The following is a 25,486-nucleotide window of genomic DNA, read 5'->3' on the forward strand; positions in this document are numbered from 1 at the left end:
AGCTCACTGGACAAGGCAGGCAGATGCAGCTTCTTCCTGAGAGAAGGATTTTGATAGGAGTTGACTTGGTCCACTCTCTGGGATCTCACCAAAGCCTGACCAGTGTTCCTGGCAAAGGGTGGACAGAATAGATTGGAAGAAGAACACTTTGGAGCAACAGGAGAAAAGTGAAGTGTTTTAAGGAAGAGATTGAATGGGAGCCAAAATAAATGCATTATTTCTGAAATCAATGAAGTCATGGCTAACTGAGAAATGTAACAGATTTTGTACAACTGATTTTATGCACTGAGATAAGAGCAAGAATAAACTTTGCCCAGGGTCTTGGTGTCAAAAAGTGGATGCTTCCCCTTCTTCAGTCCATGCCTCTTCTACCAACAACACCACACAATCTCTTCCCACTGTCAGGAATACCCTCTCCTCCTACACCAGAGCACATCTATTTGGTGACCTCCTATACATTCTTCAAGGCCTGATTCAAGTCCTACACTATTTTGAATTCTTTCCAAACTCCTCCAAGAAATTAGAAACACACTAAGACACTCTGCATGTTGCTCCAGATCAAACTTTTCCAGGATAGAAGCTAAGACTTCTTCATCTCCCTGTCTCCCCCAGTATCCTATACAGGGGTCAAAAAAATCATGTACAACAGGGCAATTCCAGTCCTCCACCTGTTTTGTAAATAAAGTTTTATTGCAACATGACCATGGCTATTCACTTACTTTTTGTGGGCCACTGCTTTTGCACTATGAAAGCAGAGTGGTGAGTGGTGTAGCTGCAACACAAATGGTATGACCCACAAGCCTAAAATATATACTATAGGATCCTTTATGGAAATGGTTGATCAATTGGTGAATTAGTATACAATGAGTGGTAAAAATGAATGGCAAATGCAGTAAGGCATTTTGTGAAGAGATTTAGACTCATATTTAGATGACCTGGGTCCTAACTCATTGAAATATGATGATGATGATGATGATGACAACAACGACGACAGACCAATGATGAGTAGACAGATGAAATTATAAGACTTATTATGTGACTTGACTTATTATGTGTCAGGAACTGTGCTAACAATTTTAAACTTTATTACTCATTCTTTATCCTCATAACCAAGCCCAAGGATAGAAACTAGTGTTTTCCTCATTAAAGGATAAATTGAGAGGCTGCCTACATCGTGGAGATAAGCAGTGGGCAGATAACCTGCCCAGCCAGCAGGCCAAGGACAGAAGTCATAACTGAACGACTCTGCCTGACCCCTGCACCTAGGTCGGTGCCATCACTGGTTGGTCGTAGTCGCGGAGCGAGCTGATGGGCAAGTCCGGGTGCCTGCATCACAGAGGTAGCAGGTGGGCACCCAACCCACCTGCCTTGTGGAGCTGGGCGGCAGGTAGCCAACCCACCCTACGACCAGGCCAAATGCAGACGCCACCACTCAGCCACCCCACCTGACCACCACGCTGAGGTTTGTGCCATCACGGAGTTAGCCAGAGGCTTCTTTATAGGCTGGTGCAGGCATTTTGAATTACTCCTGAGGGCGTGGCCATCATCATTGGAAGGGCAACTCCCTTCCTGAGACACCTACAGGAGGCTAGAAGACCCATGACAAGACCCAGGAGCCAACAAGAGGAGGTACTGAGAGACTTGGAACCAACTCAGAGCCACCGGGGAATATACTCCACCTGAAGGCCACCACCCCAAGAAGGCTAGCTTCCTAGTGGAACACCACATTATCAAGTTCCTCCAATACTTCAGGCTACTGAAAGCTAAGAGGTGAGTTATTGGAAATCTATAGAGACAATATTAGTCAATAGAGGAAATCTGCAATATCCCAGAGTTTCTAGAGGGGAAGATACCAGAGCAATATGAAAAAACAAGGGAAGAAAATGTCCCAAACAAACCTAGATGGTATAGCAATAAAATCCAATGACAGCATGCCAAAAGAAATGTCAGAAAGGGAGTTCAGAATGTACATAATCAAAATGATCAGGGAAGCAAATGATGAGACGAAACAGCAAATTCAGGCATTGAATGATTGCACCAATCAACAGTTAAAAGAGCAAATACAGGAAGCAAGAGATCATTTCAATAAAGAGTTAGAGATACTGAAAAAAAACAAACAGAAATCCTTGAAATGAAGGAAACAATGAACCAAATTAAAAACTCCATAGAAAGCATAACCAATAGGATAGAACATCTGGAAGACAGAACCTCAGATATTGAAGACAAAATATTTAATCTTGAAAACAAAGTTGACCAAACAGAGAAGATGGTAAGAAAACATGAACAGAATCTACAAGAACTATGGGATATCATGAAAGGGACAAATTTAAGAATTATCAGGATTGAGGAAGGCACAGAGAAACAAACCAAAGGAATGAACAATCTATTCAATGAAATAATATCAGAAAATTTCCCAAATCTGAAGAATGAAATGGAAAATCAAGTACAAGAGGGTTATAGGACTCCAAATGCACAAAATTACAATGGACCCACACCAAGGCACATTGTAATGAAAATACCTAACATACAAAATAAAGACAGAATTTTAAAGGCTGCAAGAAAAAACAATCAAATTACATTCAGGGGGAAACCAATACAGATATCAGCAGATTTTTCAATCCAGACCCTAAAAGCTAGAAGGTCCTGGAACAACATTTTTCAAGCCCTGAAAGAAAATGGATGCCAACCAAGAATCTTATACCCAGCAAAACTTACCTTCAGATTTGATGATGAAAGAAATCCTTCCATGATAAACAAAAGCTAAAAGAATTTACAAAAAGAAAGATGGCATTACAGAACATTGCCAGCAAAATATTCCATGAGGAAGAGATGAAAAACAACAATGTAGGTCAGCAAAGGGAGAAACTACCCTAAAGTAACTGCCAAATAAAGGAGAAATCAAGGTGTGTCAAAAAAAAAAAATGAGCCAAATGACCAGGAATACAAATCATATCTCAACAATAACCCTGAATGTTAATGGCCTGAACTCATCAATCAAAAGACATAGACTGACAATTGGATTAAAAAGAAAGATCCAACAATTTGCTGCCTGCAAGAGACTTATCTTACCGAAAGAGATACCCACAGACGAAAGGTGAAAGGATAGGGAAAAACATACCATGCACATGGACACAGCAAAAAAGCTGGAGTATCCATCCTCATTTCAGATAATGTGAACTTCAAACCAAAGTTAGTCAGAAGGGATAAAGAAGGACATTTCATACTACTTAAGGGAAGCATAAATCAGCAAAACATAGCAATCATAAATATCTATGCCCCAAACAGTGGCTCATCCATATATGTCAAACAAATTCTTCTCAATGCCAGAAATCAAACAGGCCACAACACAATAATACTAGGTGATTTTAAACACCTCTCTCACCACTGGACATATCCTCCAAACAAAAATTGAACAAAGAAACCGTAGATCTCAAAAATACAATGAAAAATTTAGACTTAATGGACATTTATAAAATATACCATCCAACAAAGAGCAAATACACTTTCTTCCCAGCAGCACATGAATCCTTCTCTAAAATAGACCGTGTTTTATGCCACAAAGCTACTGTTAGCAAATATAAGAAGATAGAGATACTACCTTGTATTCTTTCAGATCATAATGGATTCAAATTGGAAATAAATGACAGAATAAAAAACACAAACTTCTCCAATACCTGGAGATTAAATAAGACACTATTATATGATGAATGGATAGCAGAAGACATCAGAAGGGAAATAAAAAAAATTCTTAAAAGTAAACGAGAACAAAGACACATCATATCAAAATCTCTGGGACACTATGAAAGCAGTACTAAGAGGAAGATTTATTTCACAGGATGCATTCAACAAAAGAAGTAGAAATCAATAAATAAATGACCTAAGACTACAGCTCAAAGCCCTAGAAAAAGAAGAGCAGACCAACACCAAAAGTAGTAGAATACAAGAAATAGTTAAAATCAGAGCCAAAATCAATGAAATTGAAACAAAAGAAACAATCAGAAAAATTAACAAAATAAATAGTTGGTTCTTTGAAAAAATAAGCAAAATTGATAAACCCTTAGCCACACTAACAAAGAGAAAGAGGGAGAAAACTCAAATTACTAAAATTCAGAATAAACAAGGAAATATCACAACAGACAAGAGTGAAATACAAAGCATAATTAGAAGCTATTTTGAAAATCTGTATTCCATGATATTGTGAATGGGGTAATTTTCCAAATTTCTCTTTCTGAATATTCATCACTTATGAATAAAAATGAATTGGAGTTATGAACATTGATCTTGTATCCTGCTACTTTACTGAATTCACTTATGAGTTCTAAAAGTTTTCTGGTGTAATTCCAGGTTCCTCTAAATATATAATCATGTCATCATCGAACAGGGATAGTTTGAGTTCTTCTTTTCCAACTCGTATCCCTTTAATTTCTTTGGTTTGTCTAATTGCTCTGGCTAGAGTTTCAAGGATGATGTTGAATAGAAGTGGAGAAAGAGGGCATCCCTGCCTTGTTCCAATTTTTCGGAGGAATGCTTTCAGTTTTTCACCATTTAGAATGATACTGGCCATGGGCTTATCGTTGATAGCCTGTACAATGTTAAGGAATGTTCCCACTACCCCAATTTTTTCTAGTGTTTTGAGCATGAAGGATGTTAGGAATCAATCTCACAAAAGAGGTGAAAGACCTCTACAATGAGAACTACAGAACACTAAAGAAAGAAATTAAAGAAAACCATAAAAGATGGAAAGATCTCCCATAGTCTTGGATGGGCAGAATTAATATTGTCAAAATGTCCATACTACCAAAAGTGCTATACAGATTCAATGCAATTCCAATTAAAATTCCAATGATGTACCTTACAGAAATGGAGCAAGCAATTATGAAATTCATTTGGAAGAATAAGAAACCCAGAATAGCTAAAGCAATCCTCAGCAGAAAGAGCGAAGCAGGGGGTATTGCAATACCAGATCTTCAACTCTATTACAAAGCAATAGTAACATAAATGGCATTTTATTGGTACCGAAATAGACAGGTAGATCAAAGGTACAGGATAGAGGACATGGACACAAACCCAAATATATACAATTTTCTCATACTAGACAAAGGGGCCAAAAATATGCAATGGAGAAAAGAGAGCCTATTCAACAAATGGTGCTGGGAAAACTGGAAAACCATATGCAACAGAATGAAACTAAATCCCTATGTCTCACCCTGCACAAAACTCAACTCAAAATGGATCAAGGACCTCGGAATCAGACCAGAGACCCTCATCTTATAGAAGAAAAAGTAGGTCCAAATCTTCAACTTGTTGGCTTAGGATCAGACTTCCTCAACAGGACTCCCATAGCTCAAGAATTAAATGCAAGAATCAATAACTGGGATAGATTCAAACTAAAAAGCTTTCTCTCAGCAAAGGAAACTATGAGCAATGTGAAGAGAGAGCCTACAGAGTGGGAGAATATCTTTGCCAATCATACTTCAGATAGAGCACTAATTTCCAGAATCTGTAAAGAATTCAAAAAACTCTACACCAAGAATACAAATAACCCAATCAACAAATATGCTAAGGATATGAACAGACACTTCACAGATGATCTACAAGCAATCAACAAACATATGAAAATATGTTCAACATCTCTAGTAATAAGAGAAATGCAAATCAAAACTACTCTAAGATTCCATCTCACCCCAATCAGAATGGTGATTATCAAGAATACAAGCAACAATAGGTGTTGGAAAGGATGTGGGGGAAAAGGTACACTCATACATTGCTGGTGGGGTTGCAAATTAGTGCAGCCACTCTGGAAAGCAGTATGGAGATTCCTCAGAAAGCTTGAAATGGAACCATTTGACCCAGCTATCCCACTCCTTGGCCTATACCCAAAGGACTTAAAATCAGCATACTATAGAAATACAGCCACATCAATGTTCATAGCTGCTCAATTCACCATAGCCAGATTGTGGAACCAACCTAGATGACCCTCAGTTGATGAATGGATAAAGAAACTGTGGTGTGTGTGTGTGTGTATATATACACACACCATGGAATATTACTCCATCATAAAGAATGATAAAATTATGGCATTTGTAGGCAAATGGATGCAGTTGGAGAATATCATGCTAAGTGAGATAATTCAATCTCAAAAAACCAAAGGACGAATGATCTCACTGATAAGTGGATGATGACACATATGGGGGTGGGAAGAGGGCAAGAATGGAGGAAGTAGGGACTCTATAGAGGGATAAGATGGGTGGGAGGGGTCGTGGGGAGGGAACAAAGCAGAATGAATCAAAAACTATTACCCTGGGTAAATGCATGATTACACAAATGGTATGCCTCTACTTCATGTACAAACAGAGAAACAAGATGTATCCCATTTGTTTACAATAAAAATGAATTAACAAAAAAGGAATAAACTAAGACCTCTAGAGGACATAGTACCTTAGTAGTAAAGTCAGGACTCAAACTCAGATATGACTTACAACAAAACTGGAGACTTAACCATTACCTTAGAACACCCCTGTGAAAAGCAGTTTCTTCATAAAATTAGGATCATTCAATGAACAATGCGGTTTTCAATCTGTTTTAGCAAGCAGAAGTCTTTATTACCAAAATTTTTGTAAATACGATACATGTAGGATGTGTATCAAAATTTATCCATGGAAACTTGACATGCAGGAAGCCCACCTGGACTTCCTCAGAACTTAGACCCACTATCTTCCCTCACTCCTCAGCATTCCCACCTGGCCGGGTCCTCAACTGCTCTGGTCAACCTCACATCAGGCCCAGAGTTCCTCCTCCTTGGCCTGATGGATGACACAGTCACCCACCCGGTGTTGTTCCTGCTCTTCCTCAGCGTCTATCTGCTCAATGCCCTGGGCAGCCTGAGCATGGTGGTACTGGTAAGGTCTGATGGGGCTCTGAGCTCCCCTATGTATTACTGCTTGGGTCACCTGAGCCTTGTGGATGCCAGCTTTGCCACGTTCACAGTCCCTGGACTGCTGGCCAGCCTGCTGCACCCTGACCACGTCATATCCTTCAAGCATGCTTTGGGCTTCTTTTTTGGCTCTGGGCATCACGGAGAGCTACCTCCTGGCTGCCATGTTGGGGGGAATAAAGGAAGATAAGACAAGGAAGTTCTACCTGTTTGTGGAAAAGGGAAAGAAGAGTGTGACTCATGGCAAAGGGGGGGATGGAGAGGAGCCTGGAGAAGCAGGGGAGGTCTGAGGAGGAGTTTTTCCACATTTTTTACTCGTGCATTAGAGCTGTGCATAATGATGGGATTTGTTGTTACATAGTCATACATGTACACGATGTAACAGCGTGATCTGGCCACTATCACTCCCCAAAACTTCTCCCCTCCCTCCTCACCTCCCAGCCCTAGTCTCTTTCCTTTATTGATCTCACTTTGGTTTTCATGAGATTCCCCCCCATCCTCCTTTCTCTTGATTTTTCCTCTCTAACTTCCACAAATGAGAGAAAACATATGGCCATTGACCTGAGTTTGGCTTATTTCTCTTAACATGATGGTCTCTAGTTACATTCATTTTCCTGCAAATAACATAATTTCATTTTTCTTTATGACTGGATAAAATGCCATTGTTATATATACCACATTTTCTTTACCCTTTTATCTGTTGATGGTTATCTAGGCTGGTTCCATAGTTTGGCTATTATGAATTTTCTCTGTAAAGGGTTTTAAGGAGATATGATTGAATGCGCTGTAATGCCATCTACAACCCTGCAGACTCCTCCCCAGGAAAATTCAGTAAGCTCTAGTTATTTTTAAAGTGGTTTAAACTTTTTAAAATTTTACCTCCATGTACTATACCAACAATTTTCATTGTGAAAATTTGAAAATAAAGATAAAGATAAAATTCTCCTTTACCCACCCAAATCAACCTCCACTGCCATCCCAGTTGTCCCTCCAATCTCTCTCTCCCTCTGTCTTATTTTGAAACATAAATAGCATCCCCCAGTATATACTCTTCTGAAATTGTTTTTTTTTGTTGCATAAAACAAGACATGTAAGAGATCTCGTTGCTACAAATAGAAATGCATTCATTTTTAATTTCAGGTACAGAATCCTAGATCCCATAGATCCTCTATGGCTTATTTAATAATTTTCTTATTAATTATTTTAATAAATATTTTTTAAATGTTTTTACAATTTTTCAGTATTATAAAGATGTAATGGATATTTTTGCAAAATAAATAAATAAATAAAACTCAACATTTAGTGGGGAACTGATTGTGACAAGCACAGTCCTAAGTGTTTGACGCATGTGCTTCAATCCACAGAAGTTTCCATGAGGAAGACACACATTTTTTCCAATAGTACAAGCATGAAAACAGACTGAGAGAAACCAAGTAACTGTCTCAAAGTTGTCTCAGTCATTAATGTCCTTCAATGATTTCTAGTCTATTTGATTTTTTTCATCTTATTGAGAAACTTTTAATAATTTATAAATTCTTGGAGTGTAATTATGGTCACCTTTTTTATTTTTCTTTTAATTTGATTTTATTCATTTCTATTATTCCTGTTCCTTTTTAAAAGTTTTGATCAGCATGTATTAACTTTACATAATCATGGGGTTTAGTGTAATGCTTCAAAGCATGTGTACAGTATGCACCAACCAAGTCCACCTCCCTCCCACTCTTAATTATTAAACTTCCTCATTTGCTCTTCACTTGGCTCCTTTTCTATCCTGAGTGTTCTTTATTTATGCCTTTTCTCTGCTTTGTCTTGTTTTACCTGGTAGGTTAATCTTTCCAAACAAAGAATATTTAGCTTAACTGATGCTAATTCTATTGTTTTTTTGTTTTCAGCACTGTTGATTTTGGGGGTTTTCACAGTTAGTAATCCCTTTCTCTTATTTTTCTTCACATTGTGGTAATTTTTCTAGATTCTTGAGATTTTATGTATCATCTTGATTTTAGGAGAGGGGTGTCTTTACTGATGCCCAATCTTTTTGGAACCTGACATCTTTTAGCATCAACAATCCAGGGCTGTTCTTTTGGGGATGGAGCTGAAGGCCTTCTTGGGTACCACTGGTCCTGCTGATCCTTCTGCACTAGTAGTTATAGTTCCTATATAGTTGACTTGGAGTGCCACTAAGTTGTGGATGACATAAATCCTAAGCCAAAATGAGGGCATCTGTCCTGGTTCTCAGGAGAAAGTGTTTCCTTCTCCTTCATTCCTCAGGCAAAGAAGTCAGCTTCCTTCTCATCTCTTGCTGCTAGGTAGGAAGTTTCAGGAGAACATGGTCATTGAAGTTCCAGTCTTCCAAATTTGGACTCTGTATGTGCTTCCAATTCCAGTTTCTAATCTTATGCATCTCATAATTTCATGTCCTCTGCCTGTAAAACTCAGGCTGCCAGGGTTTTGCAAGTGGCAGGCATGCCCAAGGCTACAGTCTTGGCTTCTGAGCCTAGCCATCCCTCAACCAGGTCCCTCCTTCCTTGATCCTGGAGATGTCAATTTCTAGGCCAAAGATGCAATTTCATGTGTTTAGTTACTAGAAGCAGAGGGGTTTTCAGGGTTGCTACTTCAGTTTTGCTAGAACCTGAAACACTTACTGGAGCTTCCACAGAATTCTCCATGACAGCCTTGGTGGACTACAGGTTGCTTTGAATGTGTGTAGCAACTTCACCATTGACAAAGTCAAGTCTCACTCTGTAAAAACTGTCAGCTTGCTGGGTGCTTATAATCCCAGCAACTCAGGAGGCTGAAGCAGGAGGATGCAAGTTCTAGGCCAGCCTCAGAAACTTAATAAGACTCTGTCTCAAAATATAATAAAAAGGACTTGGGGTGTAGCTCAGGGGTAGAGTACCCCAGGCTCAATCCCCAGTACCAAAAATAAATAAATAAATAAATATTTTTTTTAAAAAATCATACACCAATGAGACACACGACTGTGGAAGAACTATCATGTGATAGAACCACTGTCATTCCCATTTTATTAATAAGCAAGTGGAGGCCCAGAGGAACAAGGACTATCGCCCAAGGATAGATACAAAGTTAAGAAGTGCCATGGAGCTCAGAGCCTTCCTCTCTGTCCTCCTCCCCAACACCCAGTTGGGGAATGGTCACTGCCAGGCTGTCAGGTTATGCTTCAGTGTACTGAGCACCAACCCTGCAGAGTGTCCACAAGTGAACAGCAGGAAGGATGGACTCTGGAACTCAGTGGGTTTCTTGTGGCCACTGGCTTGCATCCTCCTTTTGCCCAGGAGCCTAGGAGTCCTCCACCTTTCAGACCTGAGCTGGCCAAGGTCGAGTCATGTGGGTGGGCTTCAGGGGCAGACCCCATGCACTCACAGGAGAAAACCTTCATCAGGCCTTGGCAAAGCTGCACAGGCCTCAGCAAGAAACTACTAATGAGCAGAGTCTGGGATGAAGCCCAAGTTAGAACAGCAGTGCCACTTGGTTCTGTCACCATGTTTGGACACTGCACAGTGGCTGACAGGAGAGGTATGCAGGCCTCCAAGGGCTAAGCAAATGGGAAGTCACTAATAGGACTATCACTTGTCCAAAGGTGGACACCAATATGGGCCACCAGCCTGGGAGAGGGCCAAGTTTACTCCACACACAGGCTCCAGCCACCATGATGGTAAGATGCAGTGTCTTTCTGGCCAAATAAGGGTGACTGTGGCACATGTCTTTATGACACCCCCTTTGAGGAGCCCTTTCCAAAGCTGCTGCCAATTTCCACACCTGATGCAGCTGCCAAGTGATGTAGTCAGGGTCTCTGAGCTGGGGGCTGCATCCACAGCCCTATTGCCTCCTCCCAGCAAGGCTTCCTTTTATGACTAAAATTGTTTTATCCACCTTCCATAAGAAACCATCTATGTAGCTGGCTTCCACAGATCCCCCTCTCAGGACACAGGGAAAGCTCTCGAGGATTCCCACACTTTCCTTTGCCTTGCCTCCACCCAACATCGCTCCCTTGTCTCTGCTGGAAACCTCAGTCTCCTCACCTGGCCCCAGCTTCTGGCCATAGGCCTTACTGGGCCTTCACAGTCCTCCTGCACTTGGGCTGGGGAGCCTGCAGAGACATGGCTCTGAGGGCCAGAAGGCACTGGTTGGGTACTGTGTAGACCCTGGTGCTAGGGTGCAGGCAGGGGCATTACTTGTGAAAGCTGCCCACTTCTTATCTACCAAGGGTCTCTTCAGTTTCCAAAGAAATCCCAGGTGTTGTAGAAAACTGTTGGAGATGGCTATGATAGACAGGCCATCAGCCGGCGATTTCACTGGGCCAACTTCATAAATAGCTCCAAAATCTAACTTCCTCCTGCTTCAACTGTCGAACCTGTGGCACATAATACCAGCTCTTCTGGTGTATCAGCTGACAGCATGGTCACCCCAGTCTCCAGTAGGATGCCTCCTGGAAGATACTTCTTTGTCCACCAGCAAAGAGAGTTCCCTAAAGTGCAGGGCTCTAGATAACTGCCCTGATGCATCTACTTTAGAGATCTTGCTTCTGGAAAACGTACATATTTGGAGGGAAAAAGTTTGCCTTGATCTCAAAAGAGATTTTTGGACTTGGGCATTTGGGCAGTACTGGGACTGTTTAGACCATGGGAACTCTTGGAAATGGACTGAATATGTTTTGCACTGTGAAGTCGGCATGAACTTTTGGGGACCAGGGAAGAATGTTGTGGCTTAGATATGGGATGTCCCCCAGAAGCATAAGTATAATACAATGCAAGAATTTTCAGAGATTAAATGACCAGATGGTGAGGATTGTGACACAATCAGTGGATCAATTCACACATTGGATTATCTGGGCTGTAACTATACGCAGGTAGGATTCCCTGGATGAGGTAGATTACTGGGAGCATGGCTTTGGGGTTTATATTTTGTCTCTGGTGAAAGGAGCTCTCTCTGTTTCTGATTGCCATGTCAGAACTGCTTACCTCTGTTACACCCTTCCACCATGAGGTTCTGCCTCACTGTGGGCCCAGAGCAATGGAGTCAGCTGGTCAGCTGGTCAGTGGTCAGAGAATTAACCTCTGCAACCATGAATCAAAATAAACTTTTCTTTCTATAAGGTGTTCCTGTCAGATCTTTTAATGACAGTGATGCAAAAGCTAACTAAAATATAAGTATTATCATTAATTTGCAAATGAAATAATGGTAGTGTTTATGCATTTCTTGGGGGTGGGGGATACCAGGGATTGAACTTGGGCACTTGACCCTGAGCCATATACCCAGACCTATTTTATATTTTATTTAGAGACAAGGCCTCACTGAGTTACTTAGTGTCTCCTTTTTTTTTTTTTTTTATGAGACCGGCTTTGATCTTGGGATTCTCCCATCTCATCCTTCTGAGACTCTGGCATTACAGGCATGTGACACTGTACCTGACATGTTTGTGCATTTTAAAAAGTTATTATCCTTTAGGATACAAATGGATAATGGATAAAAGTTTAATTGAAACAAGATAGGCCATGTACTGATAATTGTTTAATCTGAGTAATGATTATATGATAGTTCAGTGTATTACTTGCCCTACTTTTGCATATGTTTAAAATTGTGTCATGACAAAAAATTTCATCACAACTTTTGCTTCAATTCGTGGGCTTTTTAAAAGATCAGGTTTTTCTAACCCAGAATAATTTACAACTTATTCCTTTTCAGTTTCCTTTGTTTATTTATTTATATTTTTAAAAAATAGGTAAGATTAGTAGGAAAATTAAGTCTATAACTCCCACAATGCTTTTTTGGGGGGAAAGGGATTGAACCTAGGGCTCCTGCATACTAGGCAAGTGCCCTGCCACTGGCTGCTGCTACTCAAAACATTTTTATTTTGAGACAGGGTCTCACTAAGTTGTCTAGACTGGCCTCAATTTTGTAATCCTCCTGTTTCAAATTTCTGAGTAGCTGGGATCACAGGTTTGTGCTACCACGTTTGACCCACAATGCTTTTTCGCCCCTGAATGCGTGTATTATCTCTTAGTACTTTTATGCATAAGCAACAACATTGTATCACCTATAAATATAATGATGACCTTGTAGACACACACCTAGGGAAACTTTCTGTGCAAAGACAGAATCCACTGGGAGGTCAGATATGAATGAACATAATACACCTTTATATGTCCCCAGCAGAGAGGATGGTTAAAACTGATTTACAGTCAAGTAAGGATTTTGTTCATACCAATGGACTGGGTGATCTATAAACTCAGCACATAGCTGCTAGTGAGAAGTCAGTACAGCATAAAAGCAAGAATAAACCCACCATAGGTTCAAATCTCAGTTCAACCAATGACTACATGTCATCTCGATATATGTCAGAGTTTACACATACAATCCCTCATATAATGGGGCACTGTTGAGTTTTGAGTAGGGCATGTGGAGTGTGAGGAAAGTGTTTCCTGAGTAGGTCTTGCAGTACAGTCCTTGCATATCTTCAAGGGAACCTGGAACCATGACTGACCTTTGGCCCTCAGAATGTTCTTATGTTAATGGTTGATAATTATGTTTTGTGTACCTGGGGCAATGGACCATGTCATTTCAGCCTATCAGGAGTGCTTTGCACATACATCAGCATACTTGATGTGCTTCTGATTTCATCACTTGGATCCTATGTTTCAGTGCCTGTGACTGTCATGTAGCATGTTGTCTCTATGTGACTGGCTCTCAATAAAAGCCTCAGACCCCAAAACTGGAACAGTTTTCTCAATGAAAAGACATTTTACATGTGTCCACATAGTTTACTGCTAAAGAGAAAGCATGTCCTTTATGATCCTAGATGGGGAAATTGTCAAAAGTCTGTGCCCAGCTTCTCTGGATTCCTCCTGATACATATTTTTCCTGATGCTCTTAGTTTATATACTTCCATTCTAATAAAACTTATCCATAAGTATAAAAAACATATATCGTTGAGAAGATGATGCAGGAAGCACCTGCTGTGAAGTTGGAGAACAATGGCTTGAACCTTAAAAGAGATGTGACTACAGCTCACCTAGTCACCCTGGAAGATTCCAGGAAGGAGTCAGAAATTGCCAACAGCAAAACCAACAACTATGAACTAGATCTGGCATTAAGACAAACAGCAGTGTGTCAATTAAGTCATCCACAGCAGCAATAGTTGCAACATGAATGGTGGGGTCAGAAGTTATATAAATGAACTAGATCTAAAAGGTGGTCAGAATACAGTTTGTTAAGAGAAAAGAAAATTTTATAGGAAGATAGAAGAGAGTTTACAATGTTTAAAATGTGAAGAGAGAGAATGCAAAAGACATATAGCAGGTTATGATTATAAGGAAGGAGGAGGAAACATAAGGTAAAGGGATAAAGAACAAGAGAATTTCCTGTTCTTGGGGAAGAAAGGAGAGAAAGAAACAAAACCAAAACAAAACAAAAATAAAACAAAACCCTTAACTCTCAAAAGACAAGGCAAGAAAAACCAATGACATTTAAAAATGCAAAAAGTGAAAAAAAGAAATATGAGTATGTTTATATGTCCACAAACCAAGCAGCACAGCAAGAACATACAAACTAAATAAATAAATAAATAAGGAAAATATTATTAATACACAAAGAAGGAATGGTCAAAATAATAATTGACATGAATGGATGGTCTCACCCCAAGGGTCCGGCAGCTGCCAAGCTCTGCTGGGAGTCTGGGTCTCAGGAGTCTCCCAAAAATTCTGCTTACATGGTCAGGGTGGGGGGTGTCATGGTTGTGGTGCGCAACTCTCCACACATTCTGCTGCTCTCAAATACAACCCTGCTGGGATGAGTCCCTGTATGTATTAACAACCATCTCTTCAGATTCCCAACCTACTTCCACTGGTCAAATGAGCCATCAGACTCAAAGGGAAATCCAGATGGGCTCCCTTCTGTATCTGTTACTTGAATACCCCTGGTACAATCTCCTCTGTGCCTATTTCACTCATGTTCTGCTGGGTACACTCTGGGCCACATGTTGGGCACTTGCCAGGACAGGGTTTGCAAGCTGCAGTGTGGCCTCCTTGAATTGGCTCCCACCTCAGCTGTCCATGGCCAGTTGATAAACAGTGCACTTTTCCAACACCAGATGGCTGTGCAGGCTCTGGATCAGTTAAGCTTGGGCTGCCTTTTGAGCTACAGGACTCTCTGTGCCAAATTTGTCCATTGCATTTCTGTCTCTGTTCTCCCTTCCCTCTGGTGAACAAGCTTGGCTGCTGAAATTGGCTTGGTTTCAATATACTCTTTCTTCTTTATTCAGTGCACCCTAATTTCTGAGTCTCTAAGACACTCTGACTATCCAATGTTGAATTTTAGTGAAATCCCTCTTTCACCCACCTTCCTGAGAAACAGTACTCCCACTGCTTGAGTCCTGAGCCACAGAGCAACTGGACATCTAGCCTTCCTCTCTCTGCCATCTTGGACGTCTCTACACTGGGCATTTGCATAGAGAATGTCTTCCCTAGGAGAAGACTGCTTTTTATTTAGTTCCTTAATTAAGAGTACAGCTCATTCTGTGTGTACTTTGCAGACACTGACTGATCATCCCAGACCCTTGAGAGGCAGGCAGGTCATTTATCTCCTTTGCTCAGAAAGGAGATTAGGGAACTTGCTCAGGCAACTGTGGGAAGACCCAGTTCAACTAGAGAGCCCCGCACTGTACATTCTCCGTCTGTGTCCAGACCAGATCTGGATGGTGCTTCTACACATGAGAGGATAAGAGAAAGTTAATGTAGATGATGGATCCATTCTAAGGGGTAGGGTATACAGCCTGGGGGTTGAGGAGAGAGTCAATAGAGTCCTTGCTGAGCATCTTTGTGCTGGACACATGTGCTAGTAGGTATGTTTGTGAGGTACAAGGAGCAATAGCATCCATGGGTGGAAGACAATGATAAAACAAAGTCTTATTCTGGAGAGCAACTGGTTCAGCAGAATGGTTGACCAAAGCATCTCTGAGAAGGTGACCTTGAGCTGAGAGAAATGGAAAGTAGGACCCACCCTCTTTAACTTCCAGCAGGCATTCTGAGCCACTGCTTGCATCAGCAAGTCATGAAGTCCAGCTCTTCAGCTGAGACATCCTGGTTCCACAGTGGAGGGTAATAGACTTGAGTGAACACTCCCAGACTCCAAGAGCCAGATTGTGGACAGCAGGCAAAAGGATCTCCCAGGTTACTGGAACCCACAGTAGAAAGCCTCCTGGAAATCCTGCAGGAGACCTGTGCCAGCAGCCTCCACCTACAGGATCCAGGTAGCACCTACTGTCCTGATGCTGGCTTGGGACACAGGGTTCTAGTGAACAACTCAGGAGAAATACAGTGATTGTACTGAGTCCAAGCAGAGTGATTCTAGGATGGTTGAACGATGTGCCATCGGTGATAAGACCCTGTGCTCCCAACACCCTCCCTAGAAAGCTCAGGAGACCAGGCAGGGCATGGGAAACCAGAAAGAGGGTGTTTAAGGAAACTGGTCCTGGTACCAGGTTTTTCTACAGTAAGGCTCTGTGAGTGGGCCAGTGTCTTCCACACATCTGTGGGGTTCCCCAAACCCTGATGGACTTTCTTTCAATCAGCACATAAGGTAGATGCCCAGGAGTGGCCACCATTCTCTGGGAAGGTCTCTGATCATGTGCCCCACAAGATGCCCTCATCAGTGATGACATCCTGGCCTCCCCTTCCATTGTTGAAAGACCTAGGTCCCCACACCCAGTTCCTGACACTATTCTGGATGCCCTGCCTCCACTGGAATTCAGTATCACTGTGCCAAGCCACATAGATGAGCCTGCAGTACAAGTTTCAGTTTCAAATTTTACTGTCCAACAGCAAGCTCATGTCCATTTTCCAGGCCTCATGCCCCACAAAAACAATGTCCCCAAGCACAACCATGACTGTTTCCAGGCTCCCTTGACCCTCCTTCTCACCTGAGAATGTCAGCTTGTTCTGTTGCCCTTCCTGACCTATTCATCCAATCTCATGCCTGACTTTGGTGGCAGCCTTCCCTGTCCCCATACCCTGCGGATCTATGGTTATTAGCCAGCACAGTAGTTGGTGCCTGGGGGGACATATGAGTCAGAGGTGGGCCCAGAGCCCAGCCCTTTCCTGTTCTCCAGTGAGTTGATCTCTCACAGGTAACTTAGCCCCACCTGCATCTGTATCTATGTACAGAGGGAGGTGATGAAGCCTATTTGGACATATTGCAACCAGGCTGAGATTAGGTGCCAATTATAGGAATCACATGAGAAAGTACTCAGAATGGAATGAGGGCATCCTGTGAATGCCAAGTCTTAACATAAGTTCCGTGCTCTGAAAATATGTCAACAAAGCATGGGGGAGAAGCCCTGCAGGTACAGGTTACCTATCAGAACCCAAATAATCATAGCTGTGATTCTCAGTTTTCTCCTACCCTCCACCAAGATCAGTTCTTAGTGTGGGACAATCTTCCAAAAGGGCAGTTTGGAAGGAATAGCCAAAATTTTAAATGTGTAATATTTATTTTTCAGAATTCTACTTGTAGGAGTATGTTCAATGGAAACATTCTGATTTGAGAACAAAGACCTGCATAAGAGATGAGCAACCTGAGATCACAGAAAATCAGAAGCAGCTTAAAAGTTGCCATCAAAGGGATGGGTTACCTTGGGGCTCCTGAAATATAAAGGAATTTGCCATATCTATAGGTGTCAACATGTCAATCTAAAAGTCACTTTAGCTTCAAAACCCAAGGCACATTACTGTCCCCTCAGCTCCAATGACTAAAGATGCATGGGTGGAAGTATGTGTGTGATGCACATGGAAGGAAAGGTTTGGAGTCGGTCCCCAGTTCTGCCTGGTCCTTCATGAGTAAGAGTCTCAGCCACCCTGCAGAGCAGAGGTAGGACCTGAGCGTGCATTTTCACCTCTTACAAATGTTTCTCCCTCACCTGATTTTAGAAAACAGTGTGATGCATTCCTGCATTTCTTTTACAACAAGCACAGGCAGGGTGGTGTGTAGAGTCCACCATGCTGTCTCAGGATGGTGTCTTAGGTCATTGCTGTGGTGACCCCCAGCATCAAGTGCCAGCAGTCCTGGATTGTAGCAAGTAGACCAGACCTCTTCACCAGTCAGTCTCAAGATGGTATTAAAAGGCACTGAAATCAGGTGTGGTGGAACATGCCTGTAATCTCAGCAACTTAGTGAGACCCTGTTTCAAAATAAAAGCTGGAGTGTGGCTCAGTGGTAGAACACCCCTAGATCCAGTCTCCAGTACCACACTCAAACAAAAGGCTTTGTAGATGATAATCCTCTTACTGTGACTGCTTTGGCAATTTCTCCTTTGTGAGGGATGGTGGGAGTGAGAAGTGGGCACAGGGTTTAGGATAGCCCCCAGGCCCTACCTCACCATCTGCTGCAGCACATCATTAAGTTTTTGTGGAAATACAGGATGCTTCAGATGCTTTATCATCACTGTCTGGCCAGGGGATGGCAACCATGTCTCTAGGCACTGTGGACCTAAGTGGGGCTGTCTGTGGGACAGCAGGAAAGTGGATGCTGTAGGGTGCCTGAACTGGAGAGGGTGCGAGAGCCACCAGAAATGCTGGGCATTGCCTGGCTTTGGCTCCAGCTGCATGTGTCCAGAAAAAATGGTCCTGAGGCTTCCAGGCCAGGCTGGACAGGGTAGTACCTCTCAGTGCTCTTGGATCCAGCATGTACTGGAGTTCTTGCAGCTGAGATTCTCATGGGGTTGGGCAGACCCAGCCCTGGAGCAAAGGTGATGCCTGGGCTGCAAGCACTACCTGTGCTGCCCCTCCTGCCACCAGCACTACCCCACATGAAGCTCAGGAGTCTGTCTGTCCCCATGAGGGCAACTTCCCCTGCCCCAGCCAGTAGAAGACTCTGCATTTCTCCATGGTCTCTGGACTACCTCACAGCAGCATGCCCCACCCGAGTGCTAGCAGCACAGCACTGGTGTTCCTCCAGGGCTCCTGCTCACCTGGGGTGATGGTGTAGGCCCAGGTTCTCTGAGGTTACTAGGGGGCCTGAGCCCTGGAGCACCAGTACAGAGGAGCAATGGCTTGGACTTCCAAAGGCTCCTGCCTCAGCCTGGCTTAGCAACAGATCTACAACCAGGACCACCTAACTGCACAGCTCCTGGAAGCTGATAGGTGGCCAAATCTCAGCCTGGTGATGAGCATGCAGTACCCTGAACAGTGGCCATACCTTGAGTGTTGTGTCCAGTGTCCTATAAGGCCCACTTGTGTGTCCATCTCCTGGAATTCTTGTGGTTGGAAGTATGAAAGTGACACACCAAGGCCATAAAGCATGTCACCCACCAGTGGGACTTGGCTCCAGACTCCTAATCCTGTACTCTTGAGCATGACTTGGACTGAGCTCCACCAAAACCTGCTGAGGCTGGTGCCCGAGATGCTAAGAGCCAGCATCCTCCCCTGGCACTGAGGCTCATGGTGTGGTTCCAGAGATCTGCATTGCAACAGGAGGCTCTGGAGTAAGCCAGGCTTTCTTGGAAGCCGGGGCAGGTAGAAGCACATGACAATATAACAAGCACTTGCTGTCCTGGGGGACCTGGAAGAGGCAAGACAGAGAGCTGTTTATTGAGGCCTATGGAATCCACTCCTGCCCCTCTCAGCACACTCAGGCTTCTTGACAACCTACCTGATGCTTCCTCCTCACTCTCCCACCCCAAAGGGGAAGTACAGTAGGAGGTGACCAGGGTCAGGGCCCAGCATGTGACCACAACCAGGGCTTCTACCTGCTACTCTACTTTTCCCCCACTTCCTTTCTGAGTAGCTGGTACCCTTGGGAACATTCTGAATTCAGTGTTTCCCATGCAGTGTGTGGAGTGGACAGAATATTCTGTCTGCTCTTCTAAGGTCATATGGAAGGAGGCACCAGTGTTGTTCCCATTTTGTAGGGTGAAGACAGGGCCAGAACAGTCACAGCCTTTGTCTGAACATTTGCCAGCAAATCTCAGTCCCTAGATTAGAAACAGGAGTCTTCCAGAGCCTGCCCTTCTGCTGGAGGCCCTGAGTGCCAGATCCACATTTCACCCATACCATCTCTTCCCCAACTGTTCCAGGTAGTCAGGCAGTATCAGGTGTTGGCCTTGCAAGATGTGGGCTGGAAGAAATTCCTTAATGCCAAACACTCGTGACACCTCAGGCCCTGGACTGGGGGAGACGTGCCTTGGTTCAGGGACCCAGGCCTCCCACTCCACAGCCATTGCCCCCACAAGCATGGACCCTGCTGTTTGGAAAGCACCAACCTACCAACCTCCACCTCATCCTGGCCCACCTACATACCTGCCCACCATGGCAGCCCACTGCTGATTCTGGGAGCCCACCACAAGTCACAGAAGTGTGCCCTCTCTCTCCAGGACAAGAAACTGAGGCTCTAAGCAAGTCTTGCCCTGCATCCTGGCCCCTCCTCTGGGCAGTGGGGTACATCATTCTGGGCGACTGCCCACCTAGGTCAGCCTAGATCCTCAGGGTGGTAGCCAGGGTCCTAAGAGCCCTGGGGACATAGGGCAGGGCACCCACAGGCTTACCTGGCCATGCCAGCAGGCACAGAGGCAGCAACCAAAGCAGGCATCTCATCCCTGGTCCAGGCAGGTGGGTGGACAGGTATACAGAGCAGGTGTCTGGCCTGCATGAGGCCAGCTGACTTTTCGAGGTATATGGAAGAAGGCAGCACTGTTGTTCCCATTATTTAGGGTGAAGACAGGGCCAGAACAATCACAGCATTCGCCTGAACATTTGCCAGCCAATCTCAGTCCCTAGATTAGAAACAGGGGTCTTCCAGAGCCTGCCCTGTGGTGGGTGGGGTGTCAGTCCTAGCTCACTCCTAGGTACTGACATGTGTCCACATGGGGCTGTGGTCAGATGATGAATACTTCTGGCATTCACCTGCCTGGCCCAGGCCTAAGCCTGCCTCTAGACCCCACTTCCCCACTTCACTATTCCTGGCACAACCCGACTTATCCTCTCCCTCCACAGCCCAGGCTGGTTAACCTGCTCTGCCTCTTGCTGGCGACCCTCACCAGCAGCATTTTCTGTTCCACCATAGCAAACACTGAAGAATGGGGCCAGAACCGTGGAAGAGCATCTTCCAGTTCTGGATGCTGGAGACCAAGGTCCCGGTGCAGGAAGGGCTGGATTCTCTGAGGTCTCTCCTTGCCATCTTCCCCCTGTGTCCTCCTATGGCTGTCCCTCTGTGTGTCTGTGTCCTGATGTCCTTTTTTCACGAAGACACTAGGAGGATTCATCAGGGCCATTTCAGTGACCTCACAACCTGTGTCACTTCTTGAAAGACTCCATCTCCAGGTAGTCACAGTCTGAGGGACTGGGGGTCAGGGTCTCAATATATGAAATTGGGGGACACAATTCAACCCATGATACAGGGGCTGGTAATTTTGCTTGCTGCAGTGTAGGTGTGATGCACAGGCACTAGGTGCTCTGTGGAACAGGCTGGCCACAGCCTCCCCACAGAGGACATGCTAGGTGCCTAATGTGACTGATAAGGGCCAAGAAGGGGTGAGAGTTGTCACACAGAGATGACATCAACTTCTTTGCCTCACCACACCATGGGCTATAGGAAAACTTATTTGTGTCCCATCAAGAATGAAGAGGACACAGCAGTGTGTACAATCTGAATTTCAAAGGTGTGGAAACATTGGAGGGAAGAATGCGGCTGGGTGTGAGAGTCTCTCAGAAAGCAAGGGAGTGCAGCACTAGGGCAGGACCTTCTTGATGGTGGGACATGACTGCATGCCCAGGGGAACTCAGCTGGACACATACCCTCTGCCCACCACCAGCAGAGACTGGATTCCACAGGCTGCAAGTAGCCCTGAGCCATGCACTCAAATCCAAGGGCCGTGACCTTGGGGAATTCCACACTGCTTACTACTACTGGTCAGATCCCTTCTACCTCAGGAGCCCAGATGTCCAGAGGCTGCTTGCTTGCTATTGATCATAGAGGCAATCAGTTCAGCCCAACCACCCTCTCCAGGACACCCCTGACTAAGGTGTAGGAGCCCAGGAATGAATTGAACAGCACAGCTGTTTCTCCACGTGACCTTGGGCAGCTCTACACTCCTGGGTCCTGCCTCAGACTCTTAAGCCTGGACTGGGACCTGAGCTACATTTTGCTTGGTGTCAGATATTCCAGGAGGAAGTGCTTATCTGGACTGCTGCAGGTTCTCCTCCCTGCTTCCAGGGCCCCCTCTCATTGCCACCATGTCTAGTCAGGTCTCCTTGGCCCTGGGTACTGTCACCTCACCAAGTGCCCCATGGATCCAGAAGCCAAGGTGCTATGTGAGCCAGACACTGCCCACATGAAGCAGGAAAGAGATGCGCAGGGCGGGTGGTCCTCAGCTCCTCCAGCTCCATCAGAGCTACTTCCCCTGGCCAGTGAGGGGCAGATGACTCCAGGAACACATCACCTCCACAACCAGAAGGGAAAATAGGGGTGAGGGGCAGGCATTGGCTGGGAGGTCAAGGGTCTCTGGAAGGGTTTTAGTCTCCACCAGCCATGTGTGGACTGACAGGGTTCTGGCTCTGTCAGAAAAGTAAATATTCAAGGTGCAAAGTGTGGGAATTTGGTCTTTCTTTCCAACTACCAAGATTCCTGGTATGAATAATGATCCCATTTTATGGAAAAGGAAACTGAGTACCTGAGGGGGGATGTGGCCAGGCAGGTCACACCTGGTGTGAGGGCTGCTTTCCACATAGAGGACTACATCTTCCAAACTGTGAAGAGACAGATTTCCTTGATGTTGTGGCCTCGTGTCTGCTCTATATGTAGGGACAGTCACCACTCTCCTGGGACCTAGCTACCATAAGCACACTGGTGCCCTCAGAGCCCACACCCCACACAGCCTGATGGACTGGTCAAGACTCCTGGGAGCAGCCTGGGAGTGCCCCACATGATCAAGCCTAGACCTTGGCCAGCATCCAGGCTCCGCAGTGACAGGAGGGGGCAGACATGCTTCCAACACCACTTCCATCTCCTTGAGTCCTCCCAGTATCCCAGAAGGAGGCCTGACTCCACTGACTTCCCAGGCAGAGAGCTCCAGCCACCTTGTCTGTGTCATTTTTATGGGCTAGTAGGAAAGGCCAGGGGTCAGCCAAGAGGAACAGCACATTCCTGTAAGGGAGTCAAGACAATACCTGGACTCGTCACAAGTGACCAGTCCATTGTCTGTGATGTAACTAAGCATCATCCCCTAGGTAACCTGAACAGTATGACAGGCAGCTAATAGTTCTGTAAGTAGAAAAATGCCCCAGAGACATCCTAGTTGTAACCCTGGGGACCTGCACCCACATCACCTCACACTGCAAGGGGACTTTGCAGATGGGATGAAGCTAAGGATCTGGATGTGGGGAGGTGATTCTGGTTTGCCCAGGTGTTCTGATGTCATCACAAGTATGCACAGAATGAAGCAGGAGACCAGGGGGCAGAGACAGGGAGGTGGGAACAGAAGCAAAGAGGGGTCACAACAGAACTGCCCTTGGAAGCTGGGAGGAGCAGGGGCAGAGCTGTCCTTCAGTCTGTGGGAGGAACACCACCAGCCACACCTTGCTTTCAGCCAGGAAAACCCATTTCAAGCTTCTGACCCCTGAAGTAACAGACGATAAATACGATAAAGTATTTATCGACGATAAATTTACAGATGATAAAGTATTGTTTCAAGCCATTATTTTTGTTGTTTGTTACAGTGGCCACAGGAGACTAGGTCATTAGGGTCCTGCTTCCAAAGTGGACCCAGAGAAACAGAACTAGCCTAGAAGTTCTGCAGGGGAGGCGGCTCATGACCCCAATGACAGGATCAGGGTCAGAGCACAGAGGCAGTGGACTCCTCAAAGGGGTCTGAGCTCTGTCCATGAAGGGGCCACTAATCCCACAGAGCCCTTCCCATTTCCTGTCATGGGTGCTCCCTGGCCCTCCCTCATCTGGCTGGCCTGCACTCCCACTGCCAATGCTGAACTCCATGATAGTCACCCTTTGGGCCCACATATCCCCCAGGCAGTAAGTCCCTGGCACTCCACATACACAAGAAGTGACAGCTGCCCATCCCACCTGGCACCTCGGTCTCTGGGATCCAAGTCACTGTGGCCTGGAGCACTCCAGGGAGGCTTCATCCAGGGGCAGCACTGGGAGAAGGTGGGTTGGTTTATTTTTTTTTTTTCTTTTTTAATTATTTTGGAAGATGATGGGATTAATTATAAATTTAAATTGTAATAGTAATCTTTCACCAGGCAATATGTTTTAATAAAAGCAAACTGCTTTTTCAAAAATGATCAAATAACAACTCAAAATGCAAAATAATGATGAGAAATATCTGACTGGCCAACAGATTTAGCTTTCTCACTGAAAGAAACTTGAACTTCTCTTTTTTAGGAAAGGCAAACTGTAATTTCAGTACACAGTCATACAGAAAGAATTTGTCACATAGACTTGTTTTCATTTACTCAGTCAACTGTGTATAGCTGTCTCAACTGGGATGATACATTTACGTAACTGGCTACATTGGAGCCTTCCTTGTGAGCACCTTGAGATCTGCAATGCACTTGGCCATCTTCCCCTTTTCCTGCTGTGCAGACATGCTCTGTACCACATGCTTCTCCACCCAGTTTATCATGTGCTCTTGTTCCTTTCATTGCATCATATTCTGCACAGAGATATGATAATGCAGGCAATTCTTTACTTCCTTATATACTTTATGTAGCCATTTCTGGTAAGTAACTTCCAAGGTCATAGCAGTGTTATTTCTTTGGACATCAAAAAGATAGTGGCACTTCTGAACCAGCACCTGCTGTGACTTCTCCAACTCAATTGTATCCTGGATTTGTTTGATAGAAGTCTGCTTTAAAATCTCTTCTACTTGAGCAATTTTTTGCTCATTGAGATTATCAATGAAGCACCATATTTTTTAATTATGTAGACAAGTAACCATATATTGATATAGTAGAGAAGGTCTCCAGGGTAATCACATACATTTCTTTGGATAGAAAATAAAAAAATAAGCCCAGTTCCAAGCAGGTAGGGTCCTGTCACATCAATTATAGGATAAAGATAGTAGGAGAATTCCCCAGGGATCAGCCCAGAACAAACTTTTCCTCCATATTCAGGAAGAGGTGATAGAGGAGCAAGACATGGCTGCCCTGTGTGAAAAATCCTTGTTGCCTGCTCTACCCCTGGTCCTAGGATGGCTGCATTCCTGAGACAGGGGACCTCTGTGGTAGTGGCAGAAAGTGCCACCTGTGAGAGCTTGGGCAGCAAATGTCCAGGCAGCAGGCTTAGTGTCCCTGACTCCACATGGAGACTCTCCTCAGGGCCCATTTTCCAGTTTGATTGTTTTTAATAGGACTTGGTTACTGTGGTAGAATGTATGTCCCATCTCATTTACCATCTTGGTCACTCTTGAGTGTACCATTAGTGGCATAAAGCAGCCAATTCTCAGGACCTCCTCATCTTCCCAGACTGAAGCTCCATCCCACTAACACTAAACCCTCCCTGCCTCTGGCCCTAGCACTCACCACCCACTGT

General features: G+C 44.4%; 2 pseudogenes across 2 annotated transcripts in view; both read right to left on the reverse strand.

The window, feature by feature from the left end:
- LOC306655724 (olfactory receptor 1E5-like) overlaps positions 1-25,486 on the reverse strand; it is a 517,137-nt pseudogene that overhangs the window by 369,733 nt on the left and 121,918 nt on the right. The gene's annotated exons all lie outside the window — the stretch shown is intronic.
- On the reverse strand, positions 24,449-25,279 carry LOC306657708 (ATP synthase F(0) complex subunit B1, mitochondrial-like; annotated as a pseudogene). Its single transcript has one exon. The product of its transcript is annotated as an ATP synthase F(0) complex subunit B1, mitochondrial-like (transcript).

This window comes from Sciurus vulgaris (genome assembly GCF_902686455.1).
Source record: "Sciurus vulgaris genome assembly, chromosome: 3".
NCBI classification, from domain to species: Eukaryota; Metazoa; Chordata; class Mammalia; order Rodentia; family Sciuridae; genus Sciurus; species Sciurus vulgaris.